At 43.1% G+C, this 18,565-nt stretch overlaps 1 long non-coding RNA gene across 1 annotated transcript in view; it reads right to left on the bottom strand.

Moving 5' to 3' along the window:
• The window catches only part of LOC141585647 (uncharacterized), a 293,847-nt gene that overhangs the window by 41,968 nt on the left and 233,314 nt on the right, over positions 1-18,565 (bottom strand). The window lies entirely within an intron of this gene.

Below are 18,565 nucleotides of genomic sequence, written 5' to 3'. Positions count from 1 at the left end.
TGTGTGTGTGTATGGAGAGAGAGAGAAAAGGAAAGGGAGAAAGAGCACTTTAAGTCATGAGGATAAGAAGCAAAACTAGGGGATTATAGGGAGTGCCATCCTTCTGATTCCTGGACCTGTATATTTAAGAGATATAGCATATGAAACACACATTGTGCGATAATGCCCACCTCTTGCAGGGTGTCTTTTCCTAGCTGGTGTCAAGATGGAGTCTTCAAGCAGCCACTCCTGCCCTCTCTTCTTCTACGGGGCTATGAAGGGCATAATCTAGGGCCTTCTGGATCAGTTTCCTAGGAGTGTAGGTATTTCCAGGCTCTCAACCCAAGTAGCGTTCATCCATCCCTATGTCACAAGCTTCTCGTCTTGCTCCTTTCCAGATTCTAACCATGCATTCAATCTAGCAGTCACGGTTCAGGATTCATGCAGATCCTCACCTCAGCTCATCTGTTCTTCCAGGCAAAATTGGCCTGTTAGGAAGATTTCCCTTCCCCTGTGGCATTCCAGGCCATCTCCAAGTGGAGACTTAACTTCCAGCATCTATTTCTTGGTGGTACTGACATAGGCTATTGGAGCCACCTGAAAGCCAAGCTCTGAATCTTCCGATTGTTATTTATTCTTTTTAAATTTTATTAAGAGAGTACATGTACTTCTTTGTTACATGAGGATTGCCTATGTACTGGTGAAGATTGGGCTTCTAGTAATCCATCACTCACAAATTGAACACTGTGCTCAACAGGTAATTATTCAACTCTAATTCCCCACTCTCCCCACTTTTGAAGTCCCTATTCTGTCCATATTTATGTTTATATGTACTCATTATTTAGCTCCCATTCATGCATGAGAAATGTGGATTTGGTTTTCTGTTTCTGTGTTAGTTCACTTAGGATAATGCCTCCATCCACCTCCACCCATGTTGCTACAAAGGACACAATTTTATTCTTATGGCTGTGTAATATTCCATGGTGTATGTGTGTCACATGTATATCCAACAGTTGATTGGATAAATCGATATATCACATTCGTTTTCTCTATCCAATCAACCACTGCTGGACATACAGGTTGGTTCCATGACTTTGCTATCACAAATAGTGCTGCAATAAACATATGAGTGCAGGTGTCTTTTTATATAATAATTTATTTTAAAGCCACAGAGAACTTCATGGAGGTGTAGGTGCTATGTGATATTCAGGAAGATAATGTCATAGTCAGGAATTAGTTCTGTTTCCTGTATGTTTTCAGTTCTCCACCTTTAAGCACACAGTAGAACTGCATCTCCTGGCCTCCTATTTGTTGAGTGGGAATATGTGACTAGCTCTAACAGATGAGAAATCACCAGTGTCCCCCCCCCTTCAGGCTGAGTATTTAGTTGATTGCATGAGCCCCGCCAGATCTCCCTTTGGCTGCCTCTTCAGCCCAGGCCCTGAATGACTGATGATCATAGTTCCTCTGCCTAGCTCCTCCCTGGCTGACCCTCAGTCAAAGATAGTGTTGAATGAGCAAGATTTGAATATTTGTTATTTTAAGCCACTGAGATTACTGGAGCATCTGCAGTATCTGTTACTACAGCATAACCTAGCCTGAGTGATACAGATGCTGAGGTGGTAGCAGTCTCTGCGGGGCACGTGACTGATTAATTGCAGATAGAGATTGTTACAGGTAAGACCATTCACTGAGTCTCGACTACCACACTTACAAAACTGACTATATGAGAACCAAAACGGCTTTGCCTCTAGCTGTGCGTGGTAAATCTACCTGTCACCCTAAGATTATTCCATCCCCTGGGACAAGCCTGGCCCATTTTAATGGAGTCTTATCCACAGTATTCTTGCCCCAGTGGGGACTATTAGTAGAGCATTTTTTGAAGAGATTTTGGTATTTCCCTCATCATCTATTCCTCAAGGCAAGAAGGCAGGTCTTTGAATTCCCTTCTCCACATTTTTGAAGAGATTTCTGGCCTTTCGTTTCACCCAGCATGGGTCAGTCTTCAGTAGAGATTTTCATTCATGGAAGCATCAAATTGTTGGAATCCAGCCAACTGTCCAGGCAGACACACAGCAGGTACACTGGCTGATGGGTAGACCTATAACAATAGATTCTGCCTCATTTATGATTAAATTCCACCCACATTATTTAAACACTCTCAAAATTTATGCCCTCCAAGTTTCCCAGATGATGGACCTGCAATTTTCTCCAGGTATAACTTTTGCTTCTGTACCCTGATTATTCATTTCCCCTCCAGGACATGTTAAGTCCAAATCTTGTTTATTCAGAGAACAACAATGAGATGGAGGCAGAGAGTTAGTGCCACTTCTGCAGGCAAGAGAGGCACCAGGGGAGTATTGCCAAGGATTTGGAGAGGCAGGGTCCTCCAGTCCTTCAGTGCACACAGATATCCCCATCCCAGTATCACAAGCCCCACCCTACCACACTGCCAGCCGATAAGGTTATAAATTGACTAGTGTTGCCATTCAAAAACCAGCAGGCTCAATCTATGAATTTTTTCTAAGAATTATCAGCTCAACAGCCACAAGCAATGAGGGATTCTTTAAGGAGAGAATTTTGATGTTTGAACCTAGCTTAGGTTATTTATATAAAGCTATCACACGTTCAGAAGGACCCAAACTACCTGTGTCTCTCTCCTTTTTTGGTCGATGGCAGCAGCTGCTGGGCCCCAGCAGTAGCCCCTTATTGAGCTCATGTCATCACAGGTGAGCACAACAAGTAACTAGATTTGCTGCTCCTTCTCCGTATACTTATGCATTCCATTTGTGCCATGGCCAATTCCACATTCCCCAAGGGCCTGCTGCCTACAGCCTTGGAACCAACTACTATATTGGCCAAAATTCTGCTGCAACAACACAAACCAATTCTGATTCACTTAAGCATGGGGGTGTGGTGGAAAACAAAACCAAATCTGGTAAAAGCAGAGAGTCTGTGTATATAATTAGTCAGAATTATCTTGAGGTAACTCAAGAATTGAGAAATGAAAAGCTGTCCTTGGAAGAATCTTGGGACAGGGATGTTCTATGCATCTCAGCAGCAGCAGCAACTGGGAGCGCATATGACGCATGCCAAACTTTCCTCCTCCTTTCCCCACAATCTGATAATTCCCAGGATAGGATATGTTATTTTTTTAGCTTGAAACACATGTCCAGTCATGAAAAGAGTCAGGGTCTGTTACTAGCTGAAGAGGAAGAAATGGGTGTCCATGTAGGAGACCCTCAACCACTCCACCTTGCCCAAGGCCACATAGTCCCCTTTTTTTTCTGAGCACACCTCTTCTTCTACCCTGTGACAGAGGAGAGTGGGGAACAAGGCTGCTTGGCAATAAGCACATCATTCGTTTACAGGGGAAATTTGAATCTCTGAGTTCCAGGACATGGGGACCACTGGGCCACTGGTCCTGGCTCTGTCCAGAAGGAAATCCTCCGAGACTCTCTTTATCAATCTCCTAAATTCTCCTACCTTTGCCTATAGAGCAGGTTTCTCAGGCACTGCAGAAGACTGAGAATAAAAAACCAACCACGCAGAGATGTGGACTCTCTTTTGCTGTGGCGACTTTCTCTGTGCTGGGAGATCTTAGGAAAGATACCATTCTCTACCTCCTTCGGATGGAATTAACACACCCCTAAATGAACCCTTTGTCTTGGTTTATTTTGTGCTGCCATAAAATAATACCACAGACCGGGTAATTTATAATGAGCAGAAATGTATTGGCACATGGTTCTTGAGGCTGCAAGTCCAAGATCAAGGTGCCAGCATCTGGCGAGAGTCTTCTTTCTTCTTTCCTCTCATGGCAGGAAGTGGAGGGACAAAAGGACAAGAGAGGGCCAAAGTCATCCTTTTGAAAGGAATTCACCCCTGTGATAACAGCATTAATCCATTCATGATGGCAGTGCCCCCCATGACTCATGGAGTGTCTTCATGTTTCAAACACCTCCCCATAAGCTTCATCTCCCAACACTGCTACATTGCGGATCAAGTTTTCACACATAAACTTTGGGGTTCAAGCCACAGCATTCCCTTAGCATACTTGGCAAGAGAACAGCTTCACTCAGGAAACTCTTTTAGTGGTTTGTGAGCAGTAGCCTCTCTTGGGAGGACTGAACCCCTCTTGAGTTCATGAATAGTAGCACATTTGCTCCCTGAAAGTGTGCAAGCTCACTTCACCAACAATGTGCATGTCCTCAGACAGCACAGGAAGAACTGGTCTCCAGGGAGTACTATACTCTGGATGACAAACTCTCATAAGGCTCCATATCCCAGCCTGGAAGAGTATTGGAAAAGTCTCAGGTGGCTATTCATGACTGACAGTCTTGTAAGTTTCCAGAGATCCTTTGGGTGACCAGTAGTCCTTCTCCCATCATGACCAAATGCCCATCTTACCACAGAGAATCTAACCAGGGTTACCATTACTTTCTAGAGGTAATGCTGACTAGTCCCAGGTCAGGACCCTCTCCAGGAATCTGTAAAGCCCTGAGACATCCCCTGTTGCCTTTGTGTCTGCTCGCTGTCTACACCCTAGCCTCATTCTTGCCTTCACACCTGGCTTCCATGGCACCAACTGTTTATTTTTTCAATTCACCTTCTTTAGATCCCTCTTAATCACATTCTCAGCCCCTCTTCCCAGGAGAGCTGGCCACTTCTTTGTGCCCCTGTCATCCCATATTGCTATTAGAGTACCTTAGCATTTCTTGTGCAATTATTTACTTAACCATCTGCCTTCTCCAATACATGATGAGCTCCTCCTGGGAAGTGACCACATTGTTCACATCTCTGTATCCTGAGGGCCTAGCACCATGCTTCGTGGAAGTCATTCAAAGCATTTACTGAATGAACAGATGGATTGGTAGAGCAGCCCATCCTCTGTGTACTTAGGACAATGCCCTGATCCAGGACCTGGCACAGGGAACAGCACAAGCATGGTCTCACATCTTTAACAAAACTTGATCCACACTGTGAGCTTTTCAGAGTCTCCTCATATTCCTCCCTGATGCCACTTTGTAGATTTTCAAATACTTTCAAAGCTTTGACTTTCTACCAACAGTATCACCAGGCCTTCTCACAGTCTCCAGTGACAGAGAATAGGAAGATGGGAGAAGAGTTACACAATGCATCTTTCCATTTTTAGAAATTCTAAATCTGTTAAAGCCAGGTATCAAGATAAGCCAGAAAGCAAAACTGGATGATGAAAAGAGAAGCAGATTGGCTTGGGTCTCAGTGCTTGCTCCACAGTTCCCTTTTCTGATCATGGGTTTTACCATCTATAAAAGAAACAAACCTTCCTCAGAGGCTTCCATGAAGTTTAATTGAGTAAAATAGATTAAGCACCTAGCAGTGTCTGGCACATGGTAGGCATGTGACTGTCACAAATATGAATAGTCAACAGACTGATTACATGATAATTTTTCAGGAAACATCTAAAAACAATAAAAATCTGAGAAAATCAACAACATGAAATCTTCAGAGGAGCTTTTGAGAAGATGCCATTAACTCATATACTTTTTATCAGAAGCTCTTTCTTCCCCCTGCAGAAGCCAGATATCCTACGCTCTTCAGAGGAAAGCCTGGCCTTCAGCCCCGGGGCTAACAGTGACTTGATTCTGGAAAAGAAGTAGCTTACATCTACTGACGCTGAACATACGCACACTTCAAGACACATCAATTTCATCTGACAGAAATGTGTTCATGAATTCATCAAAAATCACCTACAAGACTATTCATAGCAACACTATGTGTGATAGCCTGAAATTTGAAACTACCCAAATGATCATTAACAGAAGAGTGGATAAAGTAATAGTGGTGTAATCATACAATGGGATATTGTACATCAGTGAGAATGAATGAACTATAACCACATGAATTGACATGGCTGAATCCCATCATTGTAATATTGAGTGAAAGAAGATAGGCATAAAGGACTATATGCTCTGTGATTCCATTTATGTAAATTCCAAAAGCAACAGAATCACATCCATGCTGTTAAAAGTCAAGATAATGATCACCTTGGAGGTGGACTACTGATAGGAAGAGAGATATCCCAAAGAGCCCCCCTTCCTATCAATATTCTGGGATATCCTAGACATTCTGGGATACTAGTAATGTTATGTTTCTTGATTTGGGTGCAGGTTACATGCATATGTTCAGATAATTCAAATTCAACACATTGAACATTTATGATTTGTGCTTTGTTGTGTGTGTGTGCGTGTGTGTGTGTGTGTGTGTGTGTGTGACATTTCCATTTAAAAACCATTTTACTGAAATATTGCCCCATACATACACAGAAAATGTGGCTTATGGCAAGACCTCCAAAAGAGTGGCCATGTGGGATGCCTGCATGAAGCATAGTTCCTATATCTGTAGCAATAAGACACCCACTCCACGCCAAATGGAATACAGAATTCTCCCAATGATGGCATGACATCTCATTAACTGCCTGAAGCCAAAAAAGACTTTTGTAATCAATTCCGGTTCTAGGATTTCCTTAAACCTGCCCATGTTTAAGGATCTGGTGCTTGCAAAACACTTTACCCACAGATAATTGGGCAGGTATGTCCCCTCAACTCTCTCTCATGTCCTAAATAAGGTAATCCCTGTCTCCTCTAAATTTTAGATCCATCAGATCATTGAAAGTTGATGCCAACTTTGTTTTAGATAAACTTGAAGCCTAGGCACTTCAATCTAAAATTTTCTGTGAGGTTCATTTCCCTTAATTTGAAATGCAAGTAAAGATTACCTAAGATCTGGAAGCATGTATTGATCTTGTCATCAACTGTTTATATACACAGAAGAAATCAAACCTGGCCCAAGTTGTACAACCTCATTATTGACCCAGACCTATTTAACCCTCTTCCAAAGATTTTAATGCAAGTATCAGACTGCAAGTAATGTCATTCTTTCTCACAAAATTACCAATGACATTTAAAAAAAAAATCTGTGTCCTAGATCTCTCCTGATAGTTTTTAGATGACTGGAATTTGCATTTGTCTGCTAGAGAAGAAAAACAGGGCCAGCATCTACTGTCTGAAAGTAGTATAACATTCCAAGCAGGAGTCCCACCAAGTAGTTTCTGGTGTGCTAAGAACAGTTAGCCGCTAGTTATGCTGGCAGCAAACACTGCTGGTTAGTGGACCCAATAGCTGTCTCCAACCTCCTTATTGCTTGCCACTCTTCACTACAGAAAATGAAGAGTTAAATACTTTTTCATCCTTTGCTACAGCAGAAATGGTCAGACTACACATCTATGGCCAATGAGACTTGAGAAGAAGTTTTCTGGAAGCCTGTTTTATTGATTAATGGGAAAGCCAGCTGGCATTTCCTTTATCATTTCTTCCTGCACTGACTATGAATGATGTCTGGAAGTGCAGCAACCATCTTGCCACTGTGCAATATAAGTCAGAGCCTGTGAAGGATGGTGAAGAGAAAAAATGAAGGAGCATGGACTGCCTACTTCCAAACAAGAAGGGCTATTATGAAGATAAGTCTCAGAATATTTAGCAAAACAGTAACATAAACTATCCAGGCTGTAACATAGTGGTCTACTTCCTATGGGTGCCAGAATATCATGCAAAACTATCTGTAAACTAGACCCCAATGTGTGTGTGTGTGTGTGTGTGTGTGTGTGTGTGTGTGTGTGTGTTTGGAGGGATTGAATGCTTAATTATTTATAGGAAATTTTCCATGATGAATCTGTATCACCTACAAATACAACTTACTTGGTCCTGCAAGACCTGCTTGAGCTTGATCATCTATATTTTCACTTAATGATGGATTGTCTCTATGCATGACTAACCTTGTGACATGAAGGTCTAATAATACCCAATTCATGATGAGCAGCTTAGATCACATGTCACCTGGAGTTCATGCGCTGATATTCAGGCCCTACTAAGGTTACGTAGCAAGTAAGAAGCTATTTCTCAAAAGGAGAACAATTATCTGTAGAAGAGAGATGAGATTTTCTCTGTGATTCTTGCAAAGGACACATAAACCTTCAGAAACTTTGTGTGATGTTGGATCTGCTAGGTCACGGGATCAACTGGCAAAGCAGCTTTCCCTGAAGCCTAGACTTCCTACAGAGCCCCCTCTTTCTCTAGGATTCCCTTAAACTTTTTAGTTTGCTTGATAAATGGATCTGAACACTATGCCCAAATGTATATATTACCTCTGAAATCTAAGGAAGCTCCGCAAGTGTTTCTTCCTCTTAGTAGTAGATGGTGCAACGTACAGGAACTTGTCTTTCACATTGAAGGGCATATCTCATACAATCTAGATCACAGGAGCTCTAGACATGTCACTGATAGAGTAAGCTCCTGAATTTTTATGGGATTTATCTCCAATCCTCGGGCACTGTTTTTTTGTTTGTTTGTTTTTGTTTTTTTGAGATGGACTCTCATTCTTCTGCCAAGGCCGGAGTGCAGTGGCATGATATCAGCCTACTGCAACTTCCCCCTACCCTCTGGGTTCAAGTGAATCTCCTGCCTCAGACTCCAAGTAGCTGGGATTACAGGTGTGCATTGTATTGCCTGGCTGATTTTTGTGTTTTTAGTAGAGATGGGGTTTTGCCATGTTGGCCAGGCTGGTCTCCAACTCCTGACCTTAAGTAGTCCTCCTGCTTCAGCCTCCCAAAGTGCTGGGGTTACAGGCGTGAGCCACCTCGCTTGGACATACTGATGTATCTAACACATCTAAAGTATTTTGTACTTTTAGGACCAGCAGTGACCAGTGTGAGATTCTTTGGAATGTCAAGATGATAAATATTTCTGCAATGGGCAGGAGGGCTGGCATAGCCTGTGGGAAACACTGAAAGTATACTGTGGCCCCTTCCAGGTGAAAGAGAACAGCTTGTGGTCCTTGTAAACTGATACGGTGCTAAAAAGCATTTGCTATACAAAATAGTTACATAACAATTTCCAGGGGTTGTATTAATTTGTTCTAGGAAAGATTCCACATCTAGAGCAGCAGCTATGATTGATGTTAGCACCTGGTTAAGTTTACATTATTTCTTTTCTTTTTTTTTTTTTTTTTTTTTTTTTTGAGATAGACTTTCACTCTATTGCCTAGGCTGAAGTACAGTGGCATGATCTCAGCTTACTGCAACTTCTCCCTATCTGCTGGGTTCAAGAGATTCTCCTGCTTCAGCCTCCTGAGTAGATGGAATTAAAAGCATGCACCATCACACCTGGCTAATTTTGTAATTTTAGTAGAGATGGGGTTTTTCCATGTTGGTCAGGCTGGTCTCAAACTCCCGACCTCAGGTGATCTGCCCACCTCGGCCTCCCAAAGTGCTGGTATTCAGGCGTAAGCCACTGTGCCCAGCCAGTTTACAATATTTCATTAAGTTTACAATTTTCCAAGATCCATTCCTCTTCTGCACAAATGAAGCAGACTACATTAAGAGGGATATGGTCAGAATCACCACCCCAGCATCTTTCAATCTTTAATCTCTGTAGTTTCCCTTGAGATATGATTTGGCTTTGGAATTACTATCCAATTAGTTAGAGCAAGTTACAGAGGCTTATGCTTGGCCTTTCTGTCATAGAAGTCTTTATTTCCTAGATCAGGGAGCCATTGTGGGGTTCTATAGTTTCTGAGTAGGTCTATTCTAATCACCCATTAAAGAACTTGGAAAATGAATACAACGAGGATCTGTAGACCCACTGGGATTACTATGATACAGTTTGGGGCCTCATTTATTTATTATTTTACTTTATTTTATTTTTTGAAACAGAATCTCACTCTGTCACCCAGACTAGAGCGCAGTGGCATGATCATAGCTCACTGTAGCTCAGTGTCCTGGTCTCAAGCAATTCTCCCGTCTCAGCCCACCAAGTAGCTGAGACTACAGGCATGTGCCACCATGCCAAGCTATTATTTTCTTTTTTAGTAAAGACAAAATCTTGCTATGTTGCCCAGGCTGGTCTTGACCTCCTGAGCTCAAGCCATTCTCCCACCATGACCTCCCAAAGTTCTGGGATTTCAGGCATAAGCCACCACACCTGACCTGGGTCTAATTTATTACCAAACCTCCATAAGCCCTCACTCTGCCAGCAGACTACTATGGCATTGTGTTTTGAATCCTAAGGGATTAACGTTAAGTCAGAGATAGTATCTAATAATTTCTACAAGTTCTGGATATACTTATTCTCCTGTGTGGAATTATCCTACTAAATAGCTTCAGATTCCTTTGGAGAAGTTGCAAAGAAATGTACGGAGGTAATGTTGAAATGACGTTCTCAAGAGAATCCACTCTTTGCTTCAGTCAAGAGCTCCAGGCCTGTGAACTAGCTTAGACCTTAAGACTGGGTAGGAGACCAGGATTCTCCATGTTGGCATCCCTATCCAGTTTTCCCACCACCAGACTCTAGTTTGTCCTGTCACATAAATTAAATAATATCTTAATAGGTTGTCCATCTATTTCATTCCTGGGGACACTGTGATTATCCAGCCACTGCCAAAGATTTCTGCAGGCTAAAACCAATTTTTGATGGCCATTTCATTGCTGCTGCTCATCGTGTTAATTATGTCCACCTTGTCTCTGGAAGTTTGGTGTTGTCACATGGCTTCTGCTACTTCAGAATCCCATCAACCTCATCAAAATCAGGAAACCTTCTCAGTGGCAGTAGCTCCCAGCCCACAGATAGCCACCGAGAAGCTATTGAAGAATCCTGGTGCTCCCTCACTGATGCTTTCCTCAATATCTTAATTAAAGGAATGAAATCTGGATCCTTTCAGTGGATTTAGTGGCTCAGTAATGTGAAAGTTGCACAAGATAAGTCTACCTCAACACTCTTATATTGCTAAGCATTTCAATTCTTTTCTCTATAATATGCCAGGGAAGTTTGAGCATCTCAACATCACTGAGTTCAGGTTTCAGTCAACTAACCAATCAACCATATAGATAAATTCAACCTCATTCACTGTTGTAGATAATCCTCTTGTTCTGTCACCTTATAAATAATTCCCAAACTATTTTCCAGGCCTCTACGTACATATATGAGCAAACTCTTACCATTTTTGTGGAGTATAAACTATTTCCCTCTGGGACAGACTTCATGCCTGTCCTCTGGAACATGTGTAATCCAACTCTAATTACACATCTAGAAACAATGAGGGTGAAGAACTGAGGCAATGGCTCAGGTGAGGATAGTGCCAGAAGGGCCAACAGAAGCTGAGGGCTGGAGCCAACCTTCTGATGTTACTGAAGGGAAGACGAAGGAAACTAGAAAATCAAAAGAAATTCCTCGTTTTCCCTTTTCTCTTCTCCAGTCTTCCTCTAATGCCTCCCATTGGAAGAACTTAGTGGGAAGCCCGCTCACAAGGGAGCCTGGGAAATAGAGTTTGGAGAGTCTCAGCCTTACTGACACAGAGCAAAGTATAAGAGTGCGAGGTGAGATACCATGGGTAAATAACTGATCCTGATATGGCTCCAGCATTGTTGTATTTATTCATTTTGCCTCACAGCATCCATTCACCTTCTGCCGGAAAAAACAATACCATTACTTTTTTTGGAAACCAACTTTCCTCATTCTTAGTCATGCCAATGAGTTACAATGACCCACTCCCAGCTCAAGAGGTGAGCCTTAAATGGCTTAAGCTAATCAGAACCTCATACCACACTACTCACAATGAGTAAGGTATAAAGAGGCAATATAACAAAATGCAATCAAATTGAGGGAAATTCATAGAGACTTCCTACAAATTCTGAAACAATGGAAGAAAGAATCTCAAGGTTGATCCCGAAAACTGGTAGACTAGAGCTACTGCTAGTATTGCTGCAACTTGAGTCTAAGAATAAAGTTAACATATGAAAGAGAGTAGAGCTAACCCAGAGACAGTCCGGGTCCTGGTGACACTGTATGAGCTTCAATCAAGCTAGAGCCAGCATTACCCCAGAACATTCACATTTCAATAATCATATGCTCTTATTTTACTGAGCTAATGTACCCTGTTATCTACAAAACACAATGCTCCAAAAAACTACTACCCAACAGTAGTAAATGTTACAAGAAGAATGTCTGTTTCTGCAGGGGACTATTCACTATTTCTCCCAGCCCCACTATTACATTTATGCTGAATTTTAAGCTCATAGTCAAAGACCAGGGCAAAAGTTCAGTCATCCATAGAAAGATCAAATCCTGGAGTCAGACCTCACTAGTATGGTGCTGATAACCAAATAAATGTACTCAGTAAGCCAATTATGGAGTTATGGCCTGCCAGCCTCAAAAGAGTATTTGAGGTTGTTATAAAACATGAAATCATACAGAGTAGAATGATGTAAAATTAAAACAAATAGAAATCTGGGAAAAAAAGAACACAAGAAGAGATGCTGGCTGCAGCCTGTAGTTAAGCCTTGAGTTACCTCTGCTTTTCTTAATAATTAAAAAGAAAAGAGAAATAAGCAGATGTATATAGTCTTAAGACTAGGAAGAAATGAAGCATACAAATTTGTTTGCCAAAAGAAGAAGGCATCAACATTTACTTAGTGCCTACTATGTGCCAAGCACTTTCTGTGTGTTATTTCATTTATTTCTGTATCTTGGTGGGAAAGTGTTAGTTTCCAAGATTCAAGGATAAGAAAGCAGAGGTCATAGTAATTAACTACCTTGCCCACGGTCCCGGCCCTAGAAAGTAGTGCAGCCAAGACTGAGCTCTGATTTACCTGGTTCCAAGCCCACTACTTCCTATACTTAAAGGTTATACATTGATCAGGAGAAGTAAGCAAATATGTGTTAGGTGCCTAAGAAGATCCAATGATCTTTATATATACAGTTGACCTTCCCAACAGCCCAGAAAGGTAGCCGAACAACCCCCATTATACATATAGGAAAGCCATGGTGAACATTTTTCTTGGTGCTGAATAAAAAAAAGTTTCATTCTGAGAGGCTCCTCAAAGTGAAGATATTGGGTACTTGATAAACAACATCTTTAATCTTAATTTGACAAAAACACAGAGTATTTTTCTGGGTGAATGGTTCTTATGTAAATGAAATATCAGATCCTAGCTCTGCAATGGCATGTCTGTGGGGAACTAAAACAGCCCAGGCCAGGCATTTTAGTTTCTGATGACCTTGCTAAGTAAGAGGACAGAGCTTAGGGGATCCAGGAAAATGGGAACTAGCATGTTCCAACTGTCTCTCTCAAATTGCTCATGTCTTGAGCAGACCTGTGGGAAAGGCTGGGTCTCTGTCTATTTGTGCTGGATTCTCTACACTACAACTAGAATGATCTTTCTAAAATGCAAATCTGAGCATGACATTCTCCTGCTTAAAAACCCTTATTAAAGGCCTCACATTGCCTTTGGGAAAAAGTCCAAGATTTTAAATTTGTTCCTTTATGACTAAGCCCTCACATGCTGGCCTCATCTATTACCTCTCTCTTCTTTTCCCCAAACTCTATGGTCTGGTCATCCTGAGATACTTTTAGCCTCCCAGTGAACCCTCTTTCCACCTACTGACATTTCTTCATGCTGCTTCTTCCTCTAAGGATGTCCTGTCTTTCGCTGCTCCCTCCCCATGCCGTCTGAGCACGGACTACAGCTATTCACATTTTGGGAACCAAATCAGACTTTTCCTTCTCCCAGAAAGCCTTCTCTGTCTCAGTACTGGACTGAGATGACTTTAGCACCTGGGTTCATTTGCATACTGGCACTACCACTGCCCCACCCTGGGGCATCTTTGTGTCTTTTTACATTGGGCTCATCCATTTATCTGCCAAAGTCTCAGGGCGGCTACCATGTTTAAGGTGTTTGTTGGATGAACCAATTGATACAATGAATAAATTAAGTGTATTGAGCATGAAAGGTCTGCACTGAAAGAAATTTCCCTAAGTTTCACTGACTAGACGTACAGGTAGAAAAGATGACAGCTTGTTGTAGAAGCCTGAATTCTGAGTTAAATTTTGCTGTAGACATAGGGATTATGCTGTGGACAAAAATAATGTATTGATTCAAAATGGACTGAAATTCAGTCACTGAAAGATGGCATCCCCACCCAGGCACCATGGCTCATGTCTGAAATTGCAGCACTTTGGGAGACTGAGAGACTGAGATGGGTGGATCGCTTGAGCTCAGGAGTTTAAGACCAGCCTGGGCAACAAAGTGAAAACCTGTCTCCACCAAAAATACAAAAAATTAGCCTGTTGTGGTAGTGCATGCCTGTGGTCCCAACTACTGGGGAGGCTGTGGCACAAGAATTCCTTCAGCGCAGGAAACAAAGGTTGCAGTGAGCCAAGATCATACCACTGTACTCCAGCCTGGGCAAGAGGGAAAGATCCTGTCTCAAAAAAGGAAAAAAAAAAACAATCACCTAAACTAGATGGACCAGCAGCCTCTGAATCTGGAGGCTGTAATTTCACCCAGGAAGGCAACTGGCCAGGGGACCTATGAGACAGAGCATCTGATATTCCTGCTCCCAGAACCTGGTATGGGCCAAGTCCTGAGGCCGGGGAGAAGAAACCACTGCTACTTGGATTTTGGACATGAGAGCAGGTGATAAGATCTGTCAATGCTCAGAGTTATTTCAAACTTTATTTTGCTTCATTGTAGCACAGGAAGTTATCTTGTGGGTCTACTCCTAGCTCAGTCTCCAGAACTGCATGCAGAGTGGTTCAGAGAACACACATCTTATACACTAGACAGAATGCCAATTATCACAACTTCTCAATTCCTGGTCTCCTGAATGCCAGTGGAGGAAGGGGTACAATTTGCTAGAGCCCCAAAGTAGCCATCGAAGGCCCAGAATTGCTCTAGTGTCCTCTAGCTTAGGGGTCCTATCACCCTGGGGCATATCTCCACCTCTCTGAGCCTGAGGTTTCTAATCTGTAAAATGGGGATAAAGATAGCTGTCTTGACTACCTCAGGGGTTGTCGTAAGGATCAAATAAGATAATGGCTGTGAAAGAGCTTTGAACACTGTAAAGTGCCATGGAAATTTGAGAGAGTGTGATTAAGAGAGTGGCTGCTCCCATACTTACTTCAAAGGGGAGAAACAGGGTGGAGAAGGCTGACATGCTCTGCTTTTGAAGTGCACAAGAGCAGCTCTCAGCAGAGAAAAAACAGCGTTGCTGCTTAAAAGGCAACTTTCAAAACAACCATTTTCTCTCTGAAGGGAGAATATAGTTCGGAGTACTTCAAAGGCTGGGGAAAATTTCCAGAAAAAAAAAATGACGTTCTCAATCCAAATTTTAGTCAAGTCAGAGCTATTAAAAAAAAAAAAAAAAAAAAAAAAAAAAACTTTCAGAACTCTTCACTTATTTAAAAAGAATTTTAATGCATTTAAAAATTAAAAACTGCTAAGAGGGGCAGACAAAGGCAGAGTTTCCCGTTCCTTAAGATTGCACTGTGGAGGGTGGACGTGATGACCCTGCCCATCCTTCACCGCTTCCTCTGATTAAACATTCTCTCTGAGGCTTTCCTCCCTGCCCTGATAAATTTCAGACCAAGAATAAGTCACCCGGAATAGACCCTTATCTTCTCCTATCCGTCTCTGACACCTAGCTATCAAGCACAGTGAGATTATTTATTCGGTTTTTCTTTCTCCCTCCTTTAAATATGGCGGCCTGCAAAAGATCAACTTGAAGAAGCCAGAGCAGAATTACAATATCCTACTCTTGCTAGTAGGGAAAAAGCAAACCCACCTCCAAGCAAGAGAAACTCCCTGTTAAAACAACCAAATACTGAAATAAATAAAGCTCTGGCCTTCATTCTAGTGGGCAGAGAATAGCAATACAGAAGTACTTGGTCATGATGCCTGGGAGGTGAGCCAACTGGAACTTGGCCAAAACTATGTGGAAATGTAGCCATGTCTTCCATCTACCCCCCTCCCCCACCCCCCGCCCCCCGCCATCCCTTTCTGCAACCAGCATTGTGCTGAGAAAGCAGCCTGGAGTTAAAGTCCCTGAGGTCCCAAGGAACCAAGTTTGCCCCTCAACTCTGCCCTTGAGGTACTGCCTAGTCCCCTGTGGCCATCAACAGCAATGAGGTTCCTGAGACACGTGGCTTGTTTTCCCCCATAGATTGTATCTACATCTATAGAACATGATCAGATTGGATATCTCTTAGACAACATACAATGCTCAGACGGGTGTTTATGTGTTCTACTCTTATTAAGCATGCACAATCAGACAGGGGGAAGTATTGGGCAGGAGAGGGTCGGTCCCTAAAGCATTCACTCTTCTGAGATGACCCACAGAGAGGAAGCTCTTTTCTCTCTACACCCTCCACCAGCTCCAGCCTCAGAGTTTATTTTTGCAAAGGGCTTTGAAGGCAGAAGTTAAAGAGATCTCAGTGGTCTGAAGTCAGAGAAAGGCAGCTGCCAAGGGAAGATTAGTCCCAAGGAAAGGAGAAAGAAGGCCCACAAGCAGAGTGATGTCAAAGAAGTAGAGGCTGTCTAAGCCCCAGCTCTTCTGTGGCAGTTTTAAGCAACCCCCTTTAATTAAAGTTGTGCCTCTTGCTGGCGCGACAGCAGTGGAAGTGTCAGTTTGCTTGTCAGGAGCTCCTTTGCCTGGAGCACAGATCGGAGCACCCCTGGCTGAGTGCCAGGCTTCCTCTCCAGCACAGATGGGAAGGCCAGGGGTAATGACCCCACCCTGGCCAGTCGCCTTCCTGGGTGAAATTACAGAAAAGTAGAAGACAGCATTCCATCTGATTCTTATGCAGCACCACTTTCAGAGAAGTAATGAGGACAATTAAGCATAACGTTCTGATTTGGGCCTAACATTCAGATTTGGGCAGGAAGGCTGTCCCAAGCCTTCCCACTCCACGGATTGCTTTGTAGGAGAGTAAGCCTGAGATGCAAGTGTGCTGTGAACTGGCCCCACCCCGGTGATTTCTGGCCTTCAGCTCCACAAAAGTAACCAGGTGACGGAACTGTCTGAACTCTGCAGGGCATACACAGGAAGGGGTTTTCCCCCAGTCTTTGCCTTCAGTTGTGCTTTGTCAAGTCTCCCCTTCTCACCTTTCAAGTGTATCTTGGGAATCCTAGGCTTTTCAGTTTAGTCTAGATTGCAAATTTGGATTTCACCTTCCTCATGGTGGGCCAGGCTTTGGCCATGGAGACTTGAAGCAGGGAGGAGAGGGCACTGTCTGTTCTCTCACTCATTCCCATATTTCACACCTGGCATTGAGGAGAGTATGACCAAGGGTGTGTCAGCCAGTGGTCAGTGTGCCCAACACCCTTCCTGATAGTATTCCTCTCCCTTGGGGTCCACCTAGGCAGCTATAGACCTGATGCCTCTCCTTCATTCTCTCTGTGCTCCAAAGAGACCATCAAAGACCACTACTGTGTGTCTGGGGAGCAATCGCAAACAGAGGGTGCACTATCACTTTTTGGGGCAGATTAGTCTACAGTTTCTCCAATGCAGGTCCCTTGGAAAAGCCCTTTTCTTCAGCATGGAAAGAGGTTCTATTATATCACCCTCCTTCCATGCCTAGCTACTAATTTTGTAGACTAGGAAATTCAGATTCAGTCAGTAAGCACAAGATACTTTAGTGTTAGGAAGAAATCTACAGAAAAGGCAGATCAGAATGCTTTTTGAGTATGCAATTTGTAAGAAGTTGACACTTTAGAAATCACAGATCACTATCTGTGCCTCTGAGGTTATTGGGGTAAACATGGCACTGTGGCAACAGTGTGACCAGGACCAGCATGTGGCTGGCAAAGGGTGAATGTGACCTTGGGCTTGCATATATCTTGATGATGATAATGCTAATAATAAGAAAAATAACAAAGATTTATTGAGCATGATGCATTAGACACTTCTCATAACCTTCTTCACATCTTTGTAGCCCTTTTGCTCCAGAGTTTTTTGGGACGACCACCTTTTCTAACCTGATGGCTCCTTGCTTCAGCTGCACCTTGTCTCCTCCTTTGTGTGGGGTGGTTTAGGAACCTGCTGGCACTTCCATATGCTGTCAGAAGGTGTGAGAACGTGAACACACAAGAAAGCCATTCTTGGCCAGGGGACGATGGTAAATGCTCCCCTCTTCATCCCTCAGGTGGACAATTCCAAGATACATGGCCTTGCAGAAGATCCCAGCAGGACTGAGCCCCAGTGGCCAACGGTGGTGACCAATTTAAGACAGTCCCATGTACTGGCCTTCCCTCCTTCCTGCTTCACTCTTCTCAGGACCAGTATGTGAGTCTCTGGCTCCCGTTTTTATTTTCTGCCTTATCCTCCCACCAAAATTCTCTGCCTACAAGTCTACCTTGGGCCCCAGAGGGACCCAGGCTAAACTGATGAACCACATTGAGTCAGTGCGTTAAGTACTTTATTATTTGCTTTAGCCCTCAAGCAACCCTAAGAGGTAGGTACTATTTTATCCCCCTTTGTGGATCAGGAAAGTGAGGTACAGGGAGGGTTGAGTAACAGAAGTAGAGTGCCCTAGGGAAGGATTGGTGACTTCAGTAAACTCAGGTGAGAGCCCATCTCTCACCTAGAGGGCTGTGTTTGCTTCTGAGCTCTGACACCATCATAGCGAGGTGTCCACAGGACGCCTCAGGAGCAATGAGAGAACCAAAACCAAGCCTTAGGAGAAAGAATTGGAGGAAATAAATGGCTGAGCCCAGAAA

Source organism: Saimiri boliviensis, chromosome 9 (assembly GCF_048565385.1).
Source record: "Saimiri boliviensis isolate mSaiBol1 chromosome 9, mSaiBol1.pri, whole genome shotgun sequence".
NCBI classification, from domain to species: domain Eukaryota; kingdom Metazoa; phylum Chordata; class Mammalia; order Primates; family Cebidae; genus Saimiri; species Saimiri boliviensis.
The sequence above is the reverse complement of the archived record's forward strand: the minus strand, read 5'-3'. Positions and strand labels throughout refer to the sequence as shown.